This window comes from Pinus tabuliformis, chromosome 8, assembly GCF_031772625.1.
Source record: "Pinus tabuliformis cultivar Carrire ecotype Pingquan chromosome 8, CPIR1, whole genome shotgun sequence".
Taxonomy (NCBI): Eukaryota; Viridiplantae; Streptophyta; class Pinopsida; order Pinales; family Pinaceae; genus Pinus; species Pinus tabuliformis.
In genome coordinates this window covers 2,045,284,505-2,045,311,639 of record NC_142294.1, presented here as the reverse complement: position 1 = coordinate 2,045,311,639, position 27,135 = coordinate 2,045,284,505, and the positions used below count along the sequence as shown (strand labels likewise).

The window sequence follows — 27,135 nt, the reverse complement described above, 5'->3', positions numbered from 1 at the left end:
TTATTTATTTCATTCAAGCTTTTCCTTTTCAGCAAGTAGTTAGAAACCACTTACACACACTCTCACTCATCTAGAATTCACCTTACACACACCATCACTCATCTGTTCATAAAAACATCACTCCATCCTAGGAATATAAATTAACCACAAACAACACCCCAAATGACAAAAGCTCTAAGAGGTTGCTTAAGTACATATAGTACACCTTCACTTCATCAGCTTACGAGCCCCGGGTTGACAATTAATGACATCAATTTAGAAACACTAAATTGACTAAACAACAGGCAACTTGGGGATCCACCATGATCCGAAGATGGCTAATCTCAGTACAAGTTACACACTACAGCAGTGACCAATCGTTGACCACTTGATCGAACAGTACCAGGATGGGCCTGCACGAGTAGATGATGACCTGAGTACCCACTACATGCGAACAATCCAACATGAGATTCCAGGTAAAGAAGAAGACAAGCCATTACAGCAAAGAACAGGTAACACATACATGTTGTTTGTACTCCTTTCACCGAACAGTTTGATTAACATTTTTTAAGTGTTTGGATTACTTGCAAAATTTGTCATCACACTTGGTTTTCTGATTTAAATCCTCCACATAATAAATTTGGGAAGATCCGCTTATGCATTGACTTCAGAAACTTGAACCCTTCCCTGAGTAAAAACAATTACCACATGCCATCATCCGAGCCCATGTTGCACATAGTATCTGAGACAACAGTTTTGTCTTCACTTGAAGGTTTTCTGGAATGCCACCAGGTTCTGGTAGTGGAGCCCGGTGGACCGACACTAGTCCACGAGAAACTTGGCTCACGCACCTATCATTTTCAATCACTCGATGGGAGGATTGGTAATCTTCCTGTCAAATGGCCAAGCCCTCAAACATTTGTTCAGTAGGTCGGGTCGCACTCGTGCCTTATACATAGCCTACTTGTTGCTTGTTGTTTCGTTTGGTTTGTTTTGCTTATTATATTTGCTTTTGCTTTGTTTTATTCTAATTATTATTTTTGTTCACATACATTTTGTTTGTTTGATATATTACTATTTTTGTTTCCATAAATAAGTGCTGCCAACTACTACGTTCTGGATTTTGAATAGAGTATGTGGTTGAAATTCGAAGAGACTTATGACACTGCAACACTTGGCTAGTCTTGTGTCCATTTTCTTTGTGCTTGGTTACAACCTTCAGCCAATGAAGTCCTGACTGAAAATACGAACAATCCGTAAGAGAAGCTTTGGTCCAAATGCAAACTTGTGTTCGTACTAGGAAACCCCATGCCTGTACTCAGCCTTCTACTCTATGTGTTGAAGCTAATCCAATTAGTAGAAACGGAGAAGGGGAAAAATCTAAACGAGCAAACCTATGCCATAGGTCTTACATGCTTCTCTGAAGGAACAACCTATTCTGCTCTCAATAAGTCGAGATCCCTCTTCCGCCCCAAAAATAAATAAGTGCATATGCATAGTTCTCTTAAAAAATACAAAGGAAAAAGAAGAGAAAGGCTTCCTACGCAGAGAGGTGAAGCATGCAACTCCACCAGGGTACTGACCAGGCTCGCTGGCAGTGGAGCAATGTGTGTGTTCCTACGTGACTCCGACGGGGTACTGTCTAGGCCTACTGGTAGTGGAGCAACACCAGATATGAAAACTTATACTCTAAGAATCTTCAACTCGTGAACTAAACTACCTTTCCCGGATACGAAACACTGAGATCTAAGCTAAAATTTTGATTGTGTTTGATTGAGTTCGCAAAGGGTGAACCATGCATGTCCATGGGGTAAGTGGGGAAACTGAAGTAACCTGCATAGCGATTCAATACTTCTTGAAGGACCAAGGCCCTGTGCTAACAATGAACCGAAACAGAGAAGTTGGAGTTCTACCATTGTGTTGCCAAGTGTTGTAGCGGCTACAACCACCCTCCAAAATTTTGGCCTGCACCAATTTCGGAGCCTCCCTTGGAGAGTTTCACTTGATGACTGCACACACTTGGGTTCACTCCGTGTGCTCGTGTGAGTCTTTACATTCGCCTTGCTTGTTTATTGTACTCAATTCTCTTCATGTTGATGTCTAAGTCATGCTTCCAATTGTTTTCTGGTTATGCTCAAAGTATTTTCTTTGTATGTGTTTGATGTATTTGCCATGAAAGCATCTATCGCACTCACACACGGAGTCACATTCACTGCCGCACAAGCGTCATCTCGATCATGAACGAACAATCATGAGTGTCGTTCTTGTCGCTTGCACCGTCGGTCAGTCATGTTTAACATATGTATCTGGATGGTTTGGTCGTTTCGTCATCAAGTCGTGTGAGTGTGTGTCTGTATGATCACCTATGCATCTTTCGACTATTCACACACTTAGTCATTTTTGCTGAAGTTCTGACAACCAGACTCTTCACTGACAGCCAAACCATCACCCTGCTTTCGACTTTATCAACTGTCAACCAGAATAGCACGGAAGAACCAAGCTATTTCTTTCAAGCGGTGTTGCCCACAAGAATTTTGATCAGCACTCATGCTGGCCACCTGGAAAGTCGACCAACTGTTCATCTCAAAAATTACGCAATGCTCATGAGCAAGCCTCTTACTGCCCATCAGTAAGCTCAGCTCAAAAATTGCGTAGAGATGATCAGTAGGCCGGCCTCCCGGCCTTAATGCAATTTTCCCAACTAGCAGCTCCTAACAGCAAACTGCTTGTTCCCTCTAGGAATTGCGCAGTTTCTTTTGCCAGTGACTAAGCAACCAACTGGCAGTTCCCTTTGAGAAATGCGCAAGTTTGGCTACCAGTGACCCCAGCAACCAACTGGAAGTTCCCTCTAGGAATTGCACAAGTCTAGCTGCTAGTGACCCCAACCGCCAACTGGTAGTTCCCTCGTAGATCTAGCTGTCAGTGACCCCAGCAGCCAACTTGCAGTTCCCTCTGGGAATTGTGCAAATCTAGCTACCAGTCTCCTGGACAGCTCACCAAGAAAATTGCGCAATCCCTACCTGTTGACCCCTCATGCAGCCCGTCTTGTTCCTCTGGAAAATTTCACAAATTTGGTTATCTATCCCCTATTGACTATTTGTTCCGAAAAATGCGTAGAGCATGCCTGCCTTGCCTTCCAACAACTTGGACTGATCCTCCCAAAATTTGCGCAATTTTACCTCCCATCCGAGCTATACCTTGTAGTCAGTCACTGTCGACTCATATCGCCTATCTCCATCTCTCAGTGACTCTTGTGAATATTTCATCAGCAGTTTCTCGGAGCCATCATCCCACATCACAACCATGTTTCCTCTCTCGGTCACTTGCATTCAAATGATCATGTGTCATGGTAGACTAGGAGGTTCTGGATTTTATGTCATCTCGTCATGAGTGACTGTAGGTACAGGTACACCAACAAACATGTCAAGGCAACAAACGGGATGAACGAAGGGAGCACATGCAGATGGACAGGTTAAATAATGGACGAATGAGCAAAGCATGCAAAGTGGATGAATGCGACGAACATGCACCTTCACGAACAAGTGAGCCTGTCAAGCCTTCCAGCATCAAAGCAAGGAACAACATGTTAAAGCTTCATCAAGCAAACCAAGGACCATCGAAGAATCCATGCACTTTTCCATGCAAAGGTGAAGCTATGGTACACCATGAAGACATCCATCACTCAACAACACTCTAGCTCTACATGCACTCCAGCAGCAACATGAATGTACTAGCAATGTCATGTCAAGTCATGTCGAGTCAAGTCATGAGTCATGTTGCCCACATCTATACTATGGGCTTGTTGTCAATCAATGTGATGTAACGTGGAAGTCCAAGAGACCCACTTGTTGAACATAGAGTCATGTAAGTTAGAAATTCATGGAAGTTGAATGGTCATGAGGGTAGTCGAACAACCACGAGGGTCAGTTTCACCCTTGGCTATAAGTAGCCCCCTCATTTGTACGTGAAAGGACTTTTCACCTCAGCTCCTCCCACATAACCAAGAGAGTCTATAATCTTTTCTTTGAGGAGTAAGTAGTGGCTCCAATGCCCCGCTGATGGGGTTAGTGATGTATGGTGTAACGATTTGTCATGGAACTTTCGCTTAATTCAAAATCCTATCAACAGGCCAGCACGTTTTCACACATGTATTGTATTTGTTGTAAGACCGATCTTTAACACTTGTAATGCATGTTTCTTTAACCATGTGTTCTACATATGAACTTATTCATTTGTTGTAATGCATAATCTATTAATGGAAATGTGTTGTATATGTTGTTAATGTTGTCTCATCTGTGTCGACTGCTCTGTCGGACATCAGACAGACCTTTCACATGAACCTTGTTGTAACAACCGTTGCAATCATCTCGGACTGATCCGTGAGTGTTGTATGTGTTATCTTACCTTGTATGTTGTGATTGCAGCATCTGAGTAGAATGATCTATTGGAAATTGTGTATGTCCTTTGTTTTGTGTGTTCCTAGCCGAGTTGCGACTGATCCCTTTCAACCTGGAACTCACCTTCACCTTTCCCCCTCACAGTGAAAGAACCATTGACACAAGTACACTTACACTCACCACGCATGCGAACCTCACTTCTTGACAATATATTGAACCACCCTCCTATGCTGACAAGCAAGAGTTGAGGCAAATCCTAAAGACAATGGCAATCGGGCCATCATACCGGATGGGACTCCCACACCAAACAGTGTGAGGTCTAGTTTGGACTTCATACCGAGGTGATCCCTAAATGTTGGCAAGTCCAGCACCATCAATAGTATGCTAGAAAAATTATCCCTCTACAGTATGCTAGAGCATTGGTAAGGAGCCTGAAATGGTGGGAAGCTTGCAATGACACATTACAAGAAAGGGATCCCTTTGGATACCCCAATTTCTTGATTGTTGTTACTCAAGTCCCCGAACATGTACGAATTATCAAAATGATGGGAGCTTTCTAGATGGGGCACAAATTCAAGTTTCCTTTGATTTGCCTCCCGGTTGAGAAATATCAGCCTCACTTCTGCCTGAACAGATATGATGAATGTTCCTGGACAACTCAGCTTGTGTCTACCAAGGGGTACAGGAAAGACGATGAAGACACTGCTGGGGCCTATGATTTCACAAGACTACATCAGCAACATGCTAGTGTCACAATAAGTGAGGACCTTGAAGATTTCGAAGAGTCTGCATGAGGACATGTAGTGGCTTTAGTTGCGGGGAGATGTTGGGTGTAATATTTAAGGATATTTCAGGCATCCTTTTCCCCATTTTCGGCCATTTTCCTTCATTTGAACCTACAATCTCCCTAGTATAATGTCACTCCCTCTGATAAAGAAGCAATCTTTTCTTTGACATAGTATTATGTTATTTTTTGCTAAGTATTGAATGAAACGATGCTTTCTTTTGGATGACTAACTAGGGTATATTTGGAAGAGTTCTTAGGAATGTTTTTCTTTCAGGTGTTGCCATACTTAGTGATATCCATGGATGAATGGTTGTTGTTATTCCTTGCTACTACGTGGTTCGAGTTGTTGTTACACCCTGGGTATGTCATTTTCTGTTGTACATGGTTCAAGTTATTGTTACACCATGAAGTTGTTGTTACACCGTGAATTATCAAGATTGTAGATTCTATTTTCAAAGACAACTTTCAAAGGTCGCATAAAGTAATTCCACGTGGACATTTAAGAATATCTGAGCAGTTACAATTGTGTCTAAACAAGAGTGATGTAACCACAACAAATCTTTATTGAAACAGCTTGTAACAATTTATATCTTTTTATTATTTTTGTTAGCTTAATCAGCATGAGAATTGCATATTCTCATGACTGATTCGTTTTCCTAATTTTGGGACTTTATAAAAATATCTTAGTCTCATGTGAAGGGGGATGAACAAAATAGAGACAATACTGACATTTCGATCTTGTACTCTTAAGTTATTTTTAATATAAGCATATCTCGTGATGTTACTACAATTTATGTGTTGAATTCTTAACTAAGTTTATGTTTCCTTCTTACACCCTGCTAGGGAGGAAGGGCCCTCCTCTTTAGTAGGGATCAAAGTGTTGTTTGGATATTTATTTCTTTCATGTGTTAAGTGTGGATTTCTTATTATCGTTTTACATGTTCATTGTGGGATAGATACACTTCTACTTCCATATTTATTGTGTTTTTACACATATTAATCAATTCCATGTTATTTAATTCCTATTATATCTTTAGCTGATAGTGTATGGTGTGCCTATCTTTCTTCTGAATTTTTTAAGAAGAGTAGATTCTTTCCTTGCCAAGGGTTTTTCATTTCTGCATTGTTCCTTTTAATTCCTGCAAGTTTGTATTTCCATTTGGCAAGAGTATTTTAATTTCTGCAAGCGTGTTCAACGACATCTTTTCTATTTTACCTAGTTGTTACATGTATCAGCACTGATAGTGCAGACACCTTTGAAATAAAAAGAACTACCTTGGTTGATAATTAATGATTTTGGTTTAGTTACTTTAAGAAGTGATAAAACTAACCAAACATATATAACAATAAGTTCTAAATACAGGAACCAAGATCATATTAACTAAATATTAAGTGATGTGATCTAAGATATGATATTCTAAATAATAAAGCAATAAACATTCCATTTTAAACTAGTCGTTATTTAGCCACATCCATTATGAAGGTCACATGTTACTTAAAATACACCAACGTGGAAACACATCAATTATAAAGCACATAGTTCAATAGTCCATAAATTTACAATTGAACCATCATATCATTTACTTTTACAATCTGGTCATTATAGACACATCAATAATCATATAAGATACTTTATGAATACACAAGGTATTGTTCACCAAGGAATGGAAATTTGATATGGGCTTTGTTGTTGTTTGTGCTCCCTTGTTGTCGTCTGTGTCCACGTGAGAATAGTGATGTGTCCTGACTGAAAGTCACTAACTCATAGTTTGACCTCCCAGCCTATTCCTTAGGTACTCTTCTTCCCCATGAATCCCTAAGTTGCAATGGGGTTGTAAGGTAGAGGAAGAATATTGTTAGAAATTAATTAATGGAGCAATGAAGCACATAAAATATTACAGAAACAAAAACACATAAAAAAGGAGAGACACAAATATATGTGGTTCACCCAATTTGGGCTACGTCCATGGAGAAACAGCCAGTCCTTCCTTTTATATTACCTGGCAAAATATTGAGATACAACCTACAGCAAATCCGCTATAATTTCTTCTTCACTCTCACACGGTCTCCTCTCTCTTTCTCACTCAAAATAATAATAATGCACAATCACAATACAATTTCTTCATATAAACTAAGGGTTTCCTTCTAGGGAAAAAAAAACCTAAATTAATATAACTTCTACCGTAAGATTATCTGCCTAATGAACGACCCAGATTGACTACAAAATTACAATATTTTACAAGGAAAATTTTCATCTCTTTCTAGCTTCGGGGGCATTGCTCCCGAACCCCCGCCATTGGGGGGCTCAGAAAATCATCGTCTCCCCCCCATTGATGGTGATCATATGGGCGGCATTGCCACTTTGTTAGGAACAGGGATCCAACATGGCTAAAGCAAACAACCTTCGAACAATCAGGAAGATAATCAAGCTCTACACCCAACAAATACTGGCATATGGAGGAGATCACTCTTGGCTCAAGAGTTCCCTCTCTAAAGACCTTCATGTCACCACATTCACTGTAGGCTTCATAGTCAATCACAATAGCATCACGTAATCCATCCAACAATAGGGAAAAAGTCCCCTTCTCCTATAGTTTGCCACTTCTTTTATAGGAGGATTCATAGGTGACACTTGGCACTTCATACATAATTTTTTATTTATTTATCTAAAACTTTGATTATTCACACACCCATTTGTTACCCTCTCACCAAGGCTCTCCTAATTTATTTGCTTACTTTTTTATTCAAAAATAATGGTTTTCCTCACCTCAACATGAGTCCTTATTTCTTCTCCTAGTTGTCTCTTGATCCCCCCTTTATACTTATTATTTTGTGTTCATTACTGAAGTCAAATAGTAGGTCTCATATTTGGTTCCCCTAATACCCCTAGTTTATCTCAAATTGACTCTTATATGGAGACTATTGTGTTGGATCTTGTCACATGGAGGTTTTCTCATGAAACTAATTTCTCTAATTTCAATTATTATTCTTCATTTCCATTCACTACCTTCTTTTCTTAATGAGGTTAAACTATACTAAGATTAATGTTTTTAATTAACTCTATGTCCCTTTCTCCTTTTTGCATATTTAGCACTTACATACTTTTGGGTTACTTTATATGCCCATTATCTACGTAGGATTTTCCAAACATGGGAAGGGTAGAGTTACTCAATTGGTCCAATCTTTTTATTTCTTCCTATTTTCCCTTTACCCAAAGGTTTATCCTTGATTTAGATAACTTGGTTATAAAAACTCATTTACCACATTATGTGAAATAGTATGATTATCATATCTTAATTATATATCAATAGTTTCTTCTTGATGCCAAGAGTGTCAATCCAGTCGTTCCCTTCAAGAAATTCCCTTCGAAGTTCCAAGGGTTCCACATCTAATTAGTCTCTTCATGGTGCCAAGGGTGCCAAGTTCGTCATGTCTTTCAAGAAATTCCATTTTAATTTCCAAGGGTGCCACACCCAATTAGTTTCTTCTTGATGCTAAGGGTGTCGAGTAGTTCATGCCCTTCAAGAACTTCCCTTGAAGTTCCAAAGGTGCCACAACTCTTTCCCTTCAAGCATCTAATGCACTACAAGGGGAAAAACTAGGTGTGACAATGGAAACCATTATCCTCTCCTATGTTTCCCTCTATAGTGAGACTAATGGTATTGGAGATCAAGGAATCCACCTTGATGTGAGTCCCCTAGTAAAACCCTGGTCAGAGACCTAATCCGAGGTCTTCCCCCATGGCATCATGATCTTCAAAGTGAAGGTAACCCAACACCTTCCAGCCTAAGTCATAGTAGGAATGTTATCATGTGAAATTAGGGACACTTTCCCACCCTCCCATAAAGTTCCATCTATCTAAACAACCCCATCGCCCATGTGTGAGTCGTTCGGCCAAGCAACAAATTTGTGCTTGCAACCACTAACATGTCATTAGAATTCACCATAGGATTTTGATCGAATTTTAAATTTTTTTGAGATAATAGTATGTAATTCAAACCAAACCCAAGGTTGTTGACTCATCATGTGAAAGTGCATTTGGGCAGTCTCTTGCCACACTCAATAATCATCTATAATACTTAATTCATAATATTAGTCATCGATATAATTTTGTATGATAAATCATCATCATGAAATAATCATAAACATCTTCGTAATTGTGAGAACAAACTAATGTAAACAAACACGTAATGAATCCATCACATGATAAGGCATAGTTATGAAATACGTCCATCATAATTATCATCATAACATCAAACTAGAAAAACAATTATTATTGCATCCACTCATAGAAAGAGTAAAATATTTGTATCCTCAACCTAAGGTCCTCAAAGAAAAACTAATCAAGGCTAATGCCATATTAGGATTAATTAACCAAAGTGGGCACTACATACACGCTTGCTTAACAATAAACTTCATCCTGAAGTCCTCATAACAGAAAAGGAAAATGATGACACATCTCCTCGGCATCCTCCCAAGTGGCAGAATTGGGACTATAGTTGTCCCATTGGACCTTAACTTGATCCACCAATCATCATCTAAGCTGCATAATTCGTTTGTCTAGTATGTGAATTAGTTTAGCCATCATTGTGCCCTCGTTTGAGACCTACAAATGACCCAAGTCAATAACATGTGAAGGATTTGAAATATAATGACGTAATAAAAACTCAAGGAAAACATCATGCATACATGCTAGTGATGAAGGTAAAGTAAGGCTATATGCCACTGGTCCTTTTCTTTATGTGACTTCAAAAGATCCCACAAACCATGGAGACAATTTTTCTCCCTTTACAAATCTTATGGAGCTCTTTTGGGGCCTTACTCTAAAAAACATCCTATCTCCCACTTCATAAATTCGACCCAGCCGGTGAGGGTCAACATAGCTCTTATATCGATCTTGTGCTTCTTTAAGCCTCCCCCTGATAATGGGCATTTGTTCCTCCATCTCTTATACTACTTGTGTTCCTATTAATACTCGATCCTCTAACTGATCCCAACTAAGAGGCATTCTGCAAGGCCTCCCATAAAAGAACTCAAATGGTTCCATCTTGTTGGAACTCTAATAATTGTTATTGTAAGCAAATTCAACCAATGGTAAAAAATCTTTGTGTCTTTTTGTTGATCCATTACGTACATTTGTAGCATGTCCTCGAGGATTTGATTAGTCCTTTATATTTGACCATTTGTCTCAAGGTGATAAGTAGTATTGAATTTCAATTGAGTTCCTAAGGGTTTTTGGAACCTGGTCCAAAACCTTTCTATAAACACTACTCCCTTCTCTAATATGATATTCCTTCGTATTCCATGTAATACTACAATCTCATCAATACAAACTCTTGTTATCTCTAGTTCCCTATTTTTAGTATTAACTAGTATAAAATGGGCACTCTTAATCAACATGTATACAACTACAAAAATGGCATAATGTCTTCTTGTGTTCAACAATAGACCCACGCTGAAATACGTTGATATAACTTCCCATTTAGACTTTGGTATCTCATGGGTTGCAATAACTCTATTATATGTCTATGTTAAGATTTTACTCATCGATACTCTAAACATCTCGCTAAAAAGTTTACAATGTCCTTCTTCATCCCCTTCCAAAACAAGAGTGGTTTCATCCCATTTCAAATCTCGTAGGCACAAAAGATTTAGTCCAAATGTGATCCAATGCATGAGAAAGCTCCTAAACAAATGCATTTCATCTTGATGGATGAACTACATTCTCTTTTCTTCATTTTTTGTCTTCTCTATTTTTTATGGTAGCATTCAATAATGGAGTTCCATAGGCCTTGATAGTGTGATGATGTCAAAACCTTCTTACAATTACCTCTATTTACATTTCGATAGCTTGATTACAATGTTTCATTTGATTGTTTGTGAATGATCAATGCTTTTGTAAGGATGCACACTTTCACCTATTGTTATTTGATAAGAGATACCACCTTATTACAAATTTAGGTAGTTGCATTTTGCTAGGGTTTCAACCAATATGTATTAATTCAAGACATCTCGAATAACATGAAAATTGATGAAGCATTCAAACATTAAAGGAAAAAGGATAAAGCCTCTAGGCACTCTCAAATAGTGTATGAATTAATGGTCCACTTAGAGGAAATCACAAGACCCTTATGAAGTCACTAAGCTTGCATAGGGAAACATCTTTAAAGTGCATAGAGACGGGGCGAACTACTAGCAACCAAATCACATAATCAAAATTTATACTTGTATTGAGGATATTACTCATAACTTCATATCATGAGGGTTTGTAAATTAATATTATTGGTTGGTCGAATCCTCTATTGAGGCAAGTTTACCCTTGAGATGCATTTGAAACTTCTTAAATCTTCTAAGTATAGTGTGTTGCTTTGGAAAGCTTCTAAAAAGATGATGTTACCCATCCAAGCATTTAGATAGATTTTACCATAAAGAGTATTTAAATGTAGCACTAGCTTCACCAATGATGTGTTTTACTAAACACCTCAAATGTAGCTTATTCTTCACAGATTCATTTAAGGGCTATCTAAAGCAAAGTTGGTGCTAGCGATTTCAAAAAAATGTGTTATACATCCTAGATCTTATGTGTATCTCTCCTAGGGATAAAGAGAATTAAAGCATTCAATGAAAATTTTTGGAGGTGATGAGCTATTTCACTAACCAAAAGACCTTAACCACCTAGAATTATCCTAACCCTTACAAGTATCTTGTTATTAGTGTGATATTAACTCATGATATGGTCTTTTGGTTAAAAGGATCAATGTGCATAGTTAAGAGACTTTTAAATTTGTTTATTTATTTTTTAACAACATTGCTACATTGTATTATAACATATTCAATGGCCTCCCTTGGGATATTAGAATACCCAACATCAAAATTCTTTCATCCTTTACAAATTAAATTCCTTCACTTTGAGCCATTTTTATCTCTACATACCAAATTTCATATGCAACATAAAAAAAAAAACGTCATAGACATAAATTATGATAGAAATACAACCTAGATTCACAATCACCACATAAGTTGCTAATCTCAAACAAATTAAATTCAAACAAAGAAAATATCAACTTCACCAGCTAAAAGTGAACCCAAGGAAATCCAACTGTTATAGCTCAAACTCATATACTAGATGGGTTGGGTTGTTATTTCTCTTAGGGATGGTCCCAATGCACATCTCCATCTCCATCTCTTGTTGCTATAGATTTGAAGATACCATATCCTAAAAGCTACAAGGAATATTGGTCACCCAATGAATGAAAAATAGTTTCTCATACATAAATGACACGGCGTGAGAAAATGGATCAATTTCTTGTACTTCCCTGTTATTTTACCTTGTTAATATTGTCAATGTACACAAGATCATTCAAATGACTACTATGAAGGATGCAAGCTTGTATGGTGATCTTGTCTTCACTAGTAGCAATGCCCAATTGATTGACCATGTGAAATAAAGTTTCTTGATTCAGTCAAGATGATCAACTTGGGTGTAAACACATCATCTAAAACCACATTTCTTGCTTGTGAAACAAGGCACCTTTTCAAAGTTTTCCATGTTAAGTGCAAATACCCAACATAAACCCACATTGGTCCCTTGCTTGCATAATGGAGTACCTTTTCAAAGTCCTCCTTGCCCCTATTGTTGTTTTAATGTATGGACAGTCGTTAAGAATAAAGTGCGGAATATAAAAACCAAATACATTTTCGGCTTTATATTAGTATCAGCCTTATGAGCATTTCACACACTTTCAAGGAAAATACAAGTAAATAAATTAATAGTCCAAAATCCAAAAGCAATGAAATGCTTCTGAAGAGAAGCCACTCAACATGATAAAAAAATTAATAATAATAAATAAATTATATATACCCAAAGCCACAAGCAAATCTCTTTGAATACTAAATAGGGTAGAGTAGTAAGTGTGGACATTTGTTGTACCGACTTACATGTTTTAAGATACATAACATTATTCACATCACAATTCAAAATCACTCAAATATAATGGAACAAACTTGGAATTCTCAATGTTTAGGCATTTATCCCTATATTTTCTTGGTATAAATAATGGTTGGTATTTATGAATCATAATAGTATCAATTACTGAGAGTGAAACCATCAATTGACCCTTAAAATATTATAGCAAGTATTTGGTACCATCAACAAAAAACACTTTCAGACATTCACCAAGTAATACCAGAAAATTGAATACTAATCCAAGCCTAAATATATAATAGATTAAGGTCACATAATGGAATCACATAAAATCCTTGAATGCAAAAATCAAAGCACGTAAAGTATGAAATGCCAATAATGCCCATCTCTTAACCTAATGGAACAAATAAGAGCACCAATAGTTGATCGTCATCTTAAAAGATGCATATCCACTTCCAAAAAAGAATATAACGCCTAATATTTGTCACAAGTAACCATTCTAAGCTGATTTGGAGAAAAAAAAAACTTGTAATAACATTTCATACAAGAGGTTAGTTTTATAACCATGACCTTAAAGCAAATTCATCCAAGGTTGAATTTTTATAGATGAAAAGTTTTTTTCTAACATGTCTAACCCATTGCATACTTTTGGGTCTGGTTTCTTGCAGTTGAATCGTACTTGGGCTTGTCGTTCTTGTACACAAGAGAAATCTTGAGCATAAGCATATCATCATGGTTTGGATTAATCAACAAGGAGCAGACTGACAATAAAGCCTTGGATATTGTCAATGTAGGACTCCACTATTCTTTCAATATGTCCATACAGGTCTGTCATTGTTGTTTATATTTGGGTGGAAAACTTTAGTGTGGAATGCAACTTTTGGAGGCTTGAATGGATAATCAAGAGGAAAATGAATAGTAACCACAAATACATCCCCTGCATATAGACTATCAAGAGGTATGATGATTGTGTCTTACCAATGAAACATATCATTGGCCACTGGACCTGCGCTGCAAGATGTCAGTAGATCCTTTGGCAAATCCTTCAGCTCCTTTAAAATCCTTTTAGATGCCATGGTTGCAGCTGTGAGTGTTGTGCAAACCATTCATTCCTTAAAATAGAAATACTGTGGAAGAAAATGAATGGATGAAAGCCTAGGTCAAATTGTGTGGATGAAATGGAGAATTCATTTGAATAAATAGTACTATCTTTAACTTTATTCAAATTTGGACTCACCTTTGTGTGACTTGAATTAGTGTGTGATTAACCAATTCACCCACCTGCAACTATATCTCTCGGAACCATCTCTAGGTTGTGATCATACATAGGTCATTTTTTCTATAGCTTATTAGAGTAGATGCCTTGTAGAATTGCCTTGTTTTGTCAGATCTTGCTAACTCAAACCCCTGTGCCTTGTTTTTCCAAATCCTGATGACTCAAAACCATATGATCTCAAACCCACATCATCGAATGAGTCTATTGTAGAAATAAAAAAGAAAAAAGTACAGAATAACCTTATTGGTGATAAACTCATGAATGTAGTAATTATTGTCTATGACACTAAAATTCAACGGTATTGAGTTAAAGATGAATTTATAGAGAAACGAGTGAATCTCTATCTCTCACACACTCACAGTTCAATTCAACGATTCCAACACATGTCTCGCCCAATTTAATCCATTTCAGAACTAAGTGTTCAATAGATCTTTTGGATCCTTCTCACTTACGGATTTGTAATATGAAACACTCAAACTTCTAGTTAAATCTTATTGTGTACATCATTCAACGAGTATTTTTCTTGAAGCAATTCTAGTAGTCGCTTTGATGATTGATCAAATTACTTTGAACATATTATTTATTGGTTTTCTTTAAGAACTTTAACACAACACCTATTTGGATTCAATGAGAAATAATTGTTCATTAAGTGGTACTAGGAGAAAACTACAATGCAACTATATCTTAACCTCTCATTCAATGTCACTACCACAATCAACCAAACATGGTTGTTATTCGAAATAGAAACTATTTTGATCCCATATGACATATGTGTGAATAATGATATATTTTTCATGAATATTATGAGCAATATGGGATTATTTGTTGTTTTAATGGATTTTGGCCCTCAACATCTACCCTCTGAGAACAGGTATAACAAAACTAGTCATGAAACACAAAGTTGTTATTCTACTCAAAAGGATTCTCTGTGGTGTTCTTCAAAAATTAAGAGAATTGATAGAAGTTTTTCAACCAAGGACCCTGGTTTTGAGGTTGTCCCATTTTCTCAATGCAACCATGTTTTCCTGGCTTTAATCTTCTTTCCTTGATGTCTCCAACAACTCCAGTATGAGTAATGATTCCTAACTTTCCCATCCATTTGACACATTTGGATAACTTAGAAGATGTGGGAAATTAATAGGCTACTTCATCAAAATAGAAACTGAAATAATTTCAAAAGTAATTCTCACATTTGTTTGCATTTCTGTTGAAGTGGACCTTAGTAAAGAGTTAACAAATAAAATTCTACTAAAGTGAAGAGTTAATGTTTTTACATAACCATTGGATTATGAAAATATTGCTTTCCACTACAATAATTGTCAACAACTTGGTCATGTTCAAAATGTATGCCCCATTTTACAAAGGGCATTTCCCCACCAAGATTCAAATAAAACAAGTAATGGGTGGAAAGGTCTGGAGGGAGCAAGCCCGAGAGTACTTATGGTCAAAAGCAAGACAACCCTCAGCAACCGAGGACATCTACCACTAAATCAAATCCTCTAGACTCAGCTCAGCCATTGGAGGCACCATCTCATCCCTCAGCAGAGGAACTCATCCTTTAAATCAAAAGGATAGAGATGTAGCCATAATTTTGGCTTTTGCAATGAGTGGGAAAAAACATACCCACAAGTCAGATCATTTGGATAGTTACAAGGAAACAACAAATATGGTAGAACCTTCGAAAATGGAATTGTCTCAGAGAAATTATGTCAATGTTCCCCCTATAATTGTTCCTTATAATTTTACAGAATGGATTTACATCTGCAAAAGAAAAGGCAAAAAATAAAAATCCATGATCAATCCTAGGATCTGACACTAGGAATGTAGTAAATGTAGTTTGTTGTACAATGCTTATCGATGATAAATAATATTTTGTAATCTAAATATTTTGAGGCAATAGAAATTGACATGCAAAAATAAAATAAAATAAGTTCTGTGAATATTTGTTAGTATATATCAAAGTTAAAGATTGCGTTACAATGGTGTAAGACAATTTAATATATTTAAAATTTACAAATTATTATTATTTTATAATATTGTCAATATATATATATATAAAGAGAGAAAGAGAGAGACTTCTAAAGCGTTGAATATACTCTTTATTAAGATATTTTATTAACCAAAATAAATTAGATTGTAATTTCAATGTTTTTTTTTTTTTTTTTTTTTTTTTTTTCTGAATCAGACTAATCTATTATATTACAAAAAGTCAAAATTTACATCATCAGTGTTACAACAGAGCCGTAGCCCTGTGATTCCTGTCAAGAGATTGACATAATGCTCAGGAATTATCATGTCCAAAATTACATGGGAACAAAATTGGAGACGTATCGACACAGAACAGTACATAAGACCGACACTTAACATGTATGGATAGCCGACACTGAAACACATAAGGACTGCAACATATATGGATATCCGTCACTGAAACATATAAGGACTGAAACACATAAGGACTGAGTCCTGACACAGACAAGATAACGGTGAGAGCAACCGGAGAAAACTTTCCCTTCACAGAGACTTGTAGCGAACTGCAGGTCGAATTATTCATCATCTGTGGTGTGCGGCTCTTCCTCCTCTTTGCATCTGAATTGCTTGGGGATGTCCAGGTCGGGAAGAGTATTCCTCTGCGCAGGTTCGCTGGGGCCTGCCCGAAGGTCGGGGCACAGCATGTCAATAGCGGGGACTTGCATGTCGACTGTGGGAACCAACTCAGGAATCCGAGGAGGGCTTGCCTGCAACGCTTCCTCCTGACCACCAGGATTGCTACAATGCTCCACCGAAACCGAAACTATGAAAGTTGAATTAGCCAGAGTGCATGGAATTCGATATCTTACCATGGGATGCGCCGAGTGGCCACAATCCATTAATTCTCGGTGTTCCGTTGCCCTGCCACGGCCGACTGCACATCCCCTGGAGCGACGGCAGTCAGAAGAAACCTCAATTGAGGAAGAGGGGGAATTAGCTTGCCGCTGAGACGAAGCGCGTCCTCTGGAGCTTCCACGCCTGCTAATCATCCTTTGGCGCTCACGCTGCATCCTCAAATTGGCCAGAGAGCAGGAGTACCCCTTCGTGACCTCCCTCAGAACCAGAGAGTGAGCCAACGCAACCTCCGAACGCCCAAACCTTATGCAGAACTGCGGGAGAATGACAGAGGTGCCAGGCCTTTGTAACTCCATTTTCCCGCTACCAAGGAGGGCAGTTAATGCCGAAAGGACCTGTATTGAATCCCGCAGATGGTCAGTCGCCGCCGTTCTTAAATGATCGCCGGACCTGTAATGCGTGGCTCGTCCGGGCTGACACATGCCCATGTGACGAGCCACTAACTTGCTACGCGCTACAACCACCCGCATCCGGGAGGGAGAGGTCCTTTTGCACCAAAGAGATGCAGTCCCTTTTAAGTTGATCATCATCTACCATGTCCAGAGAGCCAGAGAAGTATGGTGATGGCTGAGAAACACCTTGGTTAGCCATTCTGTCGGCTACCTGGTTTGCTGTTCTTCGTACATGTTGGAAGGTTATACTTTGGGGATTCTTAAGCTTTTCCTCCAGGGATTCCAATCTACTTAGCAATCTCCAGCTAGTTGCTAATTTGACTGCTGTAGCCCCTGCCTGAATTTTCTTGGCTGCTGCTATAAGGATGAGAGAATCTCCCTCAACCTCAAGAGGGAAGAAGTGCTTTTGTTCTGCTAGACAGATCCCTTGCTAGAGGCCTTCTAGCTCGGATACATTATTAGTGTCTTTGCCTATTGAACCATAATAAATGTGCAGAAGTGCTCCTGTATGGCTTCTGAAGATTCCTCCAAATCCGGCATGACCAGGATTTCCTTTGGCCGCCCCGTCAAAATTGAGCTTGAATGAATTGATAGCTGGTGGGGACCAGGAGGATGGGGAGGTGGAGCTGCGCGGGGGACGGGTGATGACCTTGGCAAAGGCAGAAGGATCAAGATTCCATTCTTTCAAAATGTCCCGCTCTTGTTGCATTTCTGGCATGTCTGTATCATACCAGGTTCTTATGGCTAAGGTTTCCTGGATGTTTTTTTTGTAGATGAGCCACAGAGCGTCGATTGTCCGGGAAGTGTTGTTGAAGATTCTGGAGTTGCGCTCTTTCTAGAGAATCCAGTACAAAAAGCCTGGTATGAGACCCCATAAAGTATTGAGAAGCTGGCTTTTGAACGGGTTCTTGTCCCAGTTCCTGATATTTTCCGTTGCATCCTCTCCCCTGGGTTCTGTTCTCTTGTTGCATTTCTCTACTTTCTCCCATAGTTGCTTGGCTAGCGGACATGTCTCCATTAGATGGTTGATGGTCTCAGGGTTGAGATTGCAATTTGGGCATCTTGAAGGCCCAATGAATCCCCTTTTTATCAAATTGTCCCATGTGAGAATGCGCCTTTTACTTAGCAACCATAAGAAGGTTGAGATCTTAGGCCATAGCCCTGGTAACCAAACTCGTGCCCATATTTGATCTTTATCCGCTTGGATGTCTGAATAGCGCAGTTGATGTGCTTCTTTAGTGGTGAATGTGCCTTTGTGCGTGTGACCCCATCTGAGCTTGTCCTGCTGGTTGGAGTGACGGATTCTTCGGTGAGTGAGTTCCTGATCAATATCTGAATATGTTTCGCCCTGCCAATCCCTCTGCCATCTGCTTGCCGGTTTCCATAATTGGTATCCATGATTCCCTGATTGTTGCCAGAATTGGTGAACCTGGATAAGGTTCTCTTGCTGCATATGAGAATTCCAGAGGGGCTTTTGGAATAGATTTGCAAGTTTGGGGAGCTGCTGCCACGAATCCTCCCAGAACTTGGCTGTCGTGCCTGAGTGGATTTCCCAGAAGCTGTGTTCTTGAATGAAGTGGTTGTGAGTCTTTGCAGTATTCTAGATGGGTGATCCTTGGGCTGTGGAGTTGATTCTGATGAGATCATTCCATTGACTTCCTGAGGCATATTTTGCTTGCCATAATCGAGCCCAAGGTGAATGAGGTTTGGAGATCCAATTCCACCACATTCGAGCTCCCATTGTGTTGTTACTTTGAAGTGGATCCTGTAGCCCTAGACCTCCTTCTGATTTGAATTTACAAACTTCTTTCCAGTTAACAAGAGCCCATTTTCTATTCCTTCCAGTGGATCCCCAGAGGAAGTTGCGCTGGAGGTTGTGAATGGCTTTAAGGACCCATTTTGGAGCTGCTATAATGGAAAAGAGGTACAGCGGCATGGCTTGAAGGACAGATTTGATCAGGACTAGTCTGCCCGCCATGTTGAGAGCACGGAAGGTCCAGGATGAGAGCTTTGATTCAAGCTTGTCAAGGAGAGACCTCCAGGAAGCATGTTTGATGGCTGAATCAGAGAGAGGAGCCCCAAGGTATTTGGATGGCAAATGGGATATGGTGAAGCCCAAAATTCTGGCAATATTTCTTTGAGTAGATGGGGGGGTGTTAAAGAAGAACAGCTGAGATTTCGAGGCATTAATGGAAGTGCCAGAGGCATCGGAGTAAAGGGAGAGAAGAGACTTGAAAACAGAGGCTTCTCTCGAGGAGGGATGACCGAATAGCATGGTGTCATCAACGAACTGCTGATGAGACAGAGGATTGAGACCATGGATGGAAATACCTTTAAGCTCTTGAGATGCAACAGCCGATTTGAGAAGTCTGCTGAGACCTTCTGCCATTAGAACAAAGAGAAAAGGTGAAAGAGGATCCCCCTGCCGAATGCCGCGAGAGGGTCGAAAGGGAGATGAAGGAGAGCCATTCAAAAGAACAGAGAAACTTGGAGAGGTAATGAGGTTCATAATCCACCCGGTCCAGGTTGCATTGAAGCCAAAGGCTAAAAGCATTTTCTGAATGAAATTCCAACTAAGCTTATCAAAAGCTTTAGAAAGGTCTAGTTTTAGTATCATACCTGGTTTCTTAAGAATCTTTAATGAGTGAATTACCTCATTTGATAATATGATTCCATCCATGATCTGCCGACCTTCCACATATCCTGTCTGTTCTGGTGAGATGAGTAAGGGCAGGAGAGGTTTGAGCCTGTTGGCGATGACCTTTGAGATTAACTTGTAGATAACATTGCATAATGCGATAGGTCTGTATTTTTCCGGCCTGTTAGGCTCTTCTCCCTTGGGAACCAAAGCTATGAAGGTGGTTGATCCAGATTTAAACAGGAACGCAACAAATTACAGAGATAACCATATACACAAAGATGCAGCGGAAATAATACTTCATTTCATTAATGGAAAATACTGACATATGCTTACAAACAGAAATGGCAATAAACTAGCTAGGGCGATGGTAGCTTATCTCTGAGAAGAGATGTGATGGCTACATGCCTCTGAACTGTATTACAATGAGGCTCGAAGGCCTATTTATTGTTGAGAAACAATGGAAAACCCTTCACATACCGAAACCTAACCCTAGAAGATGAAACGCCAAATTGTGGGCCCCGTTTGGGTAAATTGGTACATCAATTTCCCGGGGTCGTAACTTTGGCATACGATCTCCGTTTGACGCGTACGATAGCTCGTTAGAAAGATCTATCCGAGTACTATCACTTTGGGAGGCAACAATAGGGCTCAGTCGCCCCAGAATTCCAAAAAAACGTCGTTTAGGGCCTCAAAACGGCTCCGGAAGTTCAGGACCCGAAAAACTGCTAAAAATAGTAAACTGTGCTACAATTAAGGAAACTGAAAATGCTGAGAAAGACAATGGTGGGGGTCCAGGTGGACCTGGCAGGTGGCCACCAATATCCACCTGGATCAGTGGTATTGAGGGTCGGGAGGATCCAGTGCATGCTTCTGGATTCCTCAACGAGGTCCCATACCTCAACTTTGATGAGTTCCCAAAATTCATGGAAGAAGTTGGTTGTGAAGCCATCAGGCCCAGGAGCTTTTCCATCCTTGAGTTGAGCCATGGCTTCTTCTACTTCCTGCATGGACGTGGGCTGGAGAAGTTTGTTATTGTGATACGCAGTTATGATACTGGGAATGTGTTGCGTGATGGCTCTGATTGCGTCGTCCCTGTTATCTATGGGTTCCGTTAGAATTTCTTTAAAATACCTGTGAATTCCTTTTCCATATCCTCATGTTCCTCAATTCTTTCACCTTGTTGATTGTTGATGAAGGTAATATTATTGTGCATTCGCCTTTGAATTGTGGCTTTGTGAAAGAATTTTGTGTTCTTCTCCCCCTCTTTTAGCTAGTTGATTCTGGATTTTTTCCGACAGAGTATTTCCTCTTGTATGGGGGTTTTACGCAGTGCATTATATTAGATCATTTTGGGATTCAACTGCGTTAAGTAAGGTCATTCACGTATGACCATTTCCATGAGAGGTAGTCGTAACTGACTAATTTCTCATGATTTTTGAATAGTTCACTTAGCACTCATTGCATCGGGTGATGCTCACAGGGGTGAAGAAGTGGGACTTCTTCACCCCTGTGAGCATCACCCGATGCAATAAGTGCTAAGTGAACTATTCAAAAATCATGAGAAATTAGTCAGTTACGACTATCTCTCATGGAAATGGTCATACGTGAATGATCTTACTTAACGCAGTTGAATCCCAAAATGATCTAATATTTCCTCTTGTTTCCGACGCTCTTCAATTTGGTTCCAGAGTATCTTCTCCTATTGTGCTTGTTCGTCTGTTCTGCCTTCAAGAATGAGAGTTTGTTGAAGTTTGTGCATTTGTTGTTCCAATTGTTGGCGCTTTGCATGGATGTTACCAAAATTTGTGTGATTCCAAACTTTGAGGACGTGTTTCAAGTTTTTCAATTTTTGTTGGAATTGATACATTTTGGCTCTCTCTGGCGGGATGTACGAAGCCCATGCATCGCTGACTACTGCCTTAAAATTGGCATTTGTGAACCAGAATGCTTCGAATCTGAAAGGTCTGTTGCAGCAGTTACCTGGCCTTGACCATTGTAGCAGAATTGGCCAATGATCAGAACCTCCTTGTGGGATAATGGAGGCATTTAAATCCCCTCCCAGGTGGATTGCATTGTCAGAGAGAAGGAATCTATCAAGCCTGGAAGCAATATGATGAGTACCTCGACGCTTGTTAGTCCAAGTGAAGATTCCATTGGAGGTTGGAATGTCCATAAGTTGATTTGTTTGAATGAATTGTCTGAGGCCATCACTGTCACTGTCGAGCCTGGTTCTACCTCCTTGTTTCTCCTCCATGGATGTTATTATGTTGAAGTCGCCGCCTCCAATCCAGAGTGGGAATTGCCTATTTTCATTGAGGATAGAGATCGTTTCCAGCAGATCCAATTTGTGCTGTATTGTCTGAGGAAAATAAACATTTGTGAGATGCCCATGGATTCCGGTGCCTATGAGGTGGAAGGAGGCTTGAATAAGATGGAGAGTGGCATGGAAGTCATATAATGAGATGATCTGCGGGTTCCACAGAATGGCCAAACCGCCTGAGGCTCCAGAGGCGTCTACAGAAATAGAACTGCTTCCTGCCCAGACCTTGCCACGAATTCTTTCAATAGCTTCGGTGCTGCTTTTAGTTTCTTGAAGAAAAACTATGGTTGGTTTTTCTTGTTGAATCAAGTTTTTGATCATTCTATGTTTTGAGGGGCTGTTGAGTCCTCTCACATTCCAGGATATTAACTTCATGTAAACTGAGGTTTGGGTTTATAGAACTTTGTCAACTTAGGGAATCTCCCTGATTCCATAAGTATTTCACCTATTGTTATGGTTCTTTGAAGGTCTGTCTTTCTTCCTCTTTTCTTGGGTTCTTTGAGCACCTTTTTTCCGTCCCATGGGCTGCCTCCTTGTATGCCAAGGCTTTTATTGTGCTGCACCTTGGTTAAGACTCCTTCCAGCTTGTCTATTTGCCAGGGGGGAATTGAGTTGTATTCTCTCTGTTTGCATGTCGTTTCCAGTGTGAAGATATCTAAACCATCTAAACTGACATCCACCTGATCTTCCTCCATGACAATAGTATCACTCTGTTCTTCCTCATCCGCTTCTTCCTGAAGACTGAGAGCGAGAGTAGCATCAGTCTCCATGTCAAAGTCTTGCTGTTTGTTATCCGGCATAGATTTCTCTGGGGAGGAGGAGAGGGGACTGGGACCTGAGACCGATTTTCCTTTCTCCAGAGAAGGGTTAGGAGAGAGATTCGAAAGAACAGGGTCTGAGGACTGCAAGGGGGCTGAGGGGTTGAGGGAAGTAGAGGGCGAAGAGATCTTGAATGGGGGGACAGAACTGGGTTGGTCTTGCGAAACTTGTGAGGCAAGAACAGAAAATCTGTTCTGGGAGTCAGCTTTGAAGGCGGTGTCCATGACTGGCTGACTTTTTTTGGCATGCCTACGGCGGTTGGGAATTTTTATGAAACCTTCGGAGTCTTTGTCAGAGACAGCGGTAGCGGCTTTGGACTGTAAATTTAATGGACAATCTCGGAAGAGGTGGCCATGCTCATGACACTTGCGACAGCGGAAGGGAATATGCTCATAATCTAAAGGTTGAGTCCATTCATAGTCATCGTGATAGAGACTTACCGTATCAGCTAAAGCTTTGGTCAGGTGCATTTGGACGCAGATCCTAGCATACGAGGTATATTTGCGGGTTTTTGTTTCAGCCGCGACTCGGATGAAGGTGCCCAGTTTGTTGCCTATGTCAGCCAGCGTTTCTTCTTTCCAGTATTCCACTGGGAGGGAGTACATCCTTATCCAAACCGGAGCCCAGCTGAAATCTTCCTTATCCGGGTTGAATCTTGGTTTCCATTCCGTGAGATAGAGACCAGAAGAGTTGAAGAAGTATGGTCCTCCTTCGAATATCCGCACTTTGTCCTCCACACAGTGAAATATTGCTGTGAAAAAACCTTTGGGACCTAGTTGCAGAGTAACTTGTCCTTTGGGCTTCCATTTTGATGCTATCCAACCTTGTAAGGCTTTTTCCGTAGGCCAGAAACCTAGAAACTTTCCTATTAGTGCATGATCTTGCATGTATTGGATCTCACCATTGATGCGGTGGCTGGGCAGGTCAACCTTGATACGTTCTGCAGCCTTTGGGATACAGGTGGCCGAGGTCGCCTTTGGCTGTGACGGCGCAGCTTTGTTGTGCGTCTCTTTTTCTGTATTTTCCTCCTCTGTTGGTGTCGTGTGTCCTTCTTGCCCAGGATCAGGGATTGCGCCAGAGGGGTGCAGAGGCTGTGCATGCTGAAGTTTGTCAGAGCTTGAAGTTTCCTTTGGAGGGGAGGCGGAGCTCTCCCCTCCTACCGCCATTGCCATGGCAGGCTACCAGCAGAAGACCGGCAGCGGCTACAGCGAAAGCGGTCAGGGGCGGCGGCTGGCTAGGGTTCGGCTGCGTTTGGCAGTATTCTGCATCAGAGTGTTTTTCCATTGTAATTTCAATGTTAACAATGCACAACGTTTATAATTAGAATAGAAAAATTGCACATGTTATATGATTGAAATAGAAGAATAATTAACCACTGAGCATAGACAAACATCTATGTGATGTCTCATTGGAGATGAGTTGGTATATTTATTGAAGTGGATTAATAGAGCTTATGGATGAAGATAGAGAACCTTTGAAACAAGGTTTGTAAGTATAATATTAGTCTTGTATCATATTATCTGTGATATATGGGAATTCACTTATACATTACCTATTACACATATGTAAATGTTTGCCATATACATTATGTATTACACTTAAGTAGATAGAATCCAATAGATTTAATAATAGATTCTAAAGTATTAATAGTGTGTCAAAAAAGAAAAAAGATGCTTCCAAGGATTTTAATCGCTACTGAGTGAGCTAATTTTATTATCCTTGTAATGTTTGATGCAACTATTCTCAATTTATTTTTATTTTCATGCCTACCATTTGGTTCATAAGTACCTTGTTCAAACTATTGATTGTTTACTTTACTTTTTTATTGGAAGGCTTTTCATCTTCTCTACTCTCTCGAATTTCTTTTGTAAAATGAAAATACATAGGAGCCTTTCTTATGATTTATTGGATATCCATCTTCATCATCTCATATTCAATATTACTGATAGATTATTCTTTTGCGAGGCACAACCCTCTAGTTTCTTAAATGTGTTGGATTCATTCTTTCCCACTGTATTGGGCTTCATCCAGTGCTTACTTGTACCAATGGCTTTGGAAATTCACAAGTTTTTTTGTTAGCTTTTGGGGTTACAATGAAAATATCTACGCCATGCTTAGGGGTGCTTCATGTGATTTGAAGTGCATGGTGTGTTACATATTAACCACCCAAGTGGGTTACCTCTAGGAGGATATTTTCTCCCATTTTGTTTAGTTTGGAAGTCAGGAACCCTATGTGATATACACATAGATAGCCTCAAAATCCTCCATCTATGCCCAATTGATCTTTGAGACATATAGCTTACTTGTCGAATGAAGGTGGGTCATCTATGTTTCCAAGAATTTGATAATATTTGGAAAATGGTGTTCCCTTCAAAACTTGTACTTCTTGATTTGAAAGAAATGATGACATGTGCATGTGTGGATGCTCCACTCCACCTAGTTAATTCTATGTATATATTGGAAAAAATTAAGAGAATACTAAGTACAAATGACTAAACTTTGGGGTGCTTTAAAATTCAGTTAATTCTTTGTAATCTCAATGAGTTGGAAGGGAGGATGTTGAGGAGATGTGTCACTATTTCCCTTCCCGTTGTGAGGACTTTAGGACAAAGTCTATGTTAAGAGGGGTTTTATGTAATGCCCCGCTCTAGTTGATTGGCCCTGATATTACATTAGCCTTGGTATATCCTTAGGGATTACACACTATTCTTTGAGGACCTCATGTCGAAGATCTGGTTATTTGACTTTTACTATTAATGGATGTGATAATAATTGTGATATGTCGGTTTGTGTAATAATGATAATGGTTGTGATGGAAATGTTTAATGACTATGTCTAATCATGTGATGGATTCATTATATTGCCTTGTTTGCATTAGCTTCTTGCTTACAGTTAGTGATTATGTTGATGATTATGCCATGGTGATGATTTAGAATATGCAATTATATTGGTGACAAACGTTATGAATAGATATTACTGATGATTATTCAGTATGGTAGTAGACCATCTAGATGAACTTCCATGTGATGAGTTGGCAACCTCTAGTTTAATTGAACTACATATTATTGCCTCAAAATATTTAAAGTTCAAGTTAATATTTTTGTTGTGATTAGTAATGGCATCTTAGTGGCTGTAGACACAAGTTATTTTCTATTCTAAATGATTCACATATGGGAGATGGGGCTATATAGATAGATGGTCCTTCATGGGAGGGGTGGGACAACATCCCTAATTTCACCCACTAGCACTCCAATCATGACTTTGGTTGGAAGGTGATCGAGGTGGATCTCTAAAAAAGTACCAGTGGCATGGTAAGAAGGCTCAAATCTCAAAATGGCAGAAACTCTATAAACATAGCATCAGGTCAAAGTGTTCGTCATCTTGATTCCAACGGTGTGAATGACACTCAAATCCGAGTTCATATGAAGAAGCTAGAGAAAGTCAAAGATCAAGTTTGACTTGGACAGGTGGTAGGAGGAAGTGACGTGGAAAAACTATCAGCGAATGGGTAAGCACCAAGTGGCAGGCTACCATTGGTCTCGCATATCGCAGATCGCAGAAGGAAGAGGTTGCAGTTTAAGAAAATCGGCCCCAGCACTACCAAGTTGCGATTTGTGATATCACAATCGCAGATCGGAGGCGATCAGAGTTAAAGAATCGGCCCCAAGCAAGTTAGGGTTGCGATGCGATACATCGCAATCACAGATCGCAAGGAGG

General features: G+C 39.6%; 1 pseudogene; it reads right to left on the bottom strand.

The window, feature by feature from the left end:
- Nucleotides 1-13,717: 13,717 nt before the first annotated feature.
- LOC149244670 (ubiquitin-conjugating enzyme E2 10 pseudogene) lies at nucleotides 13,718-14,163 on the bottom strand (annotated as a pseudogene).
- Between the last annotated feature and the right edge of the window lie 12,972 nt (nucleotides 14,164-27,135).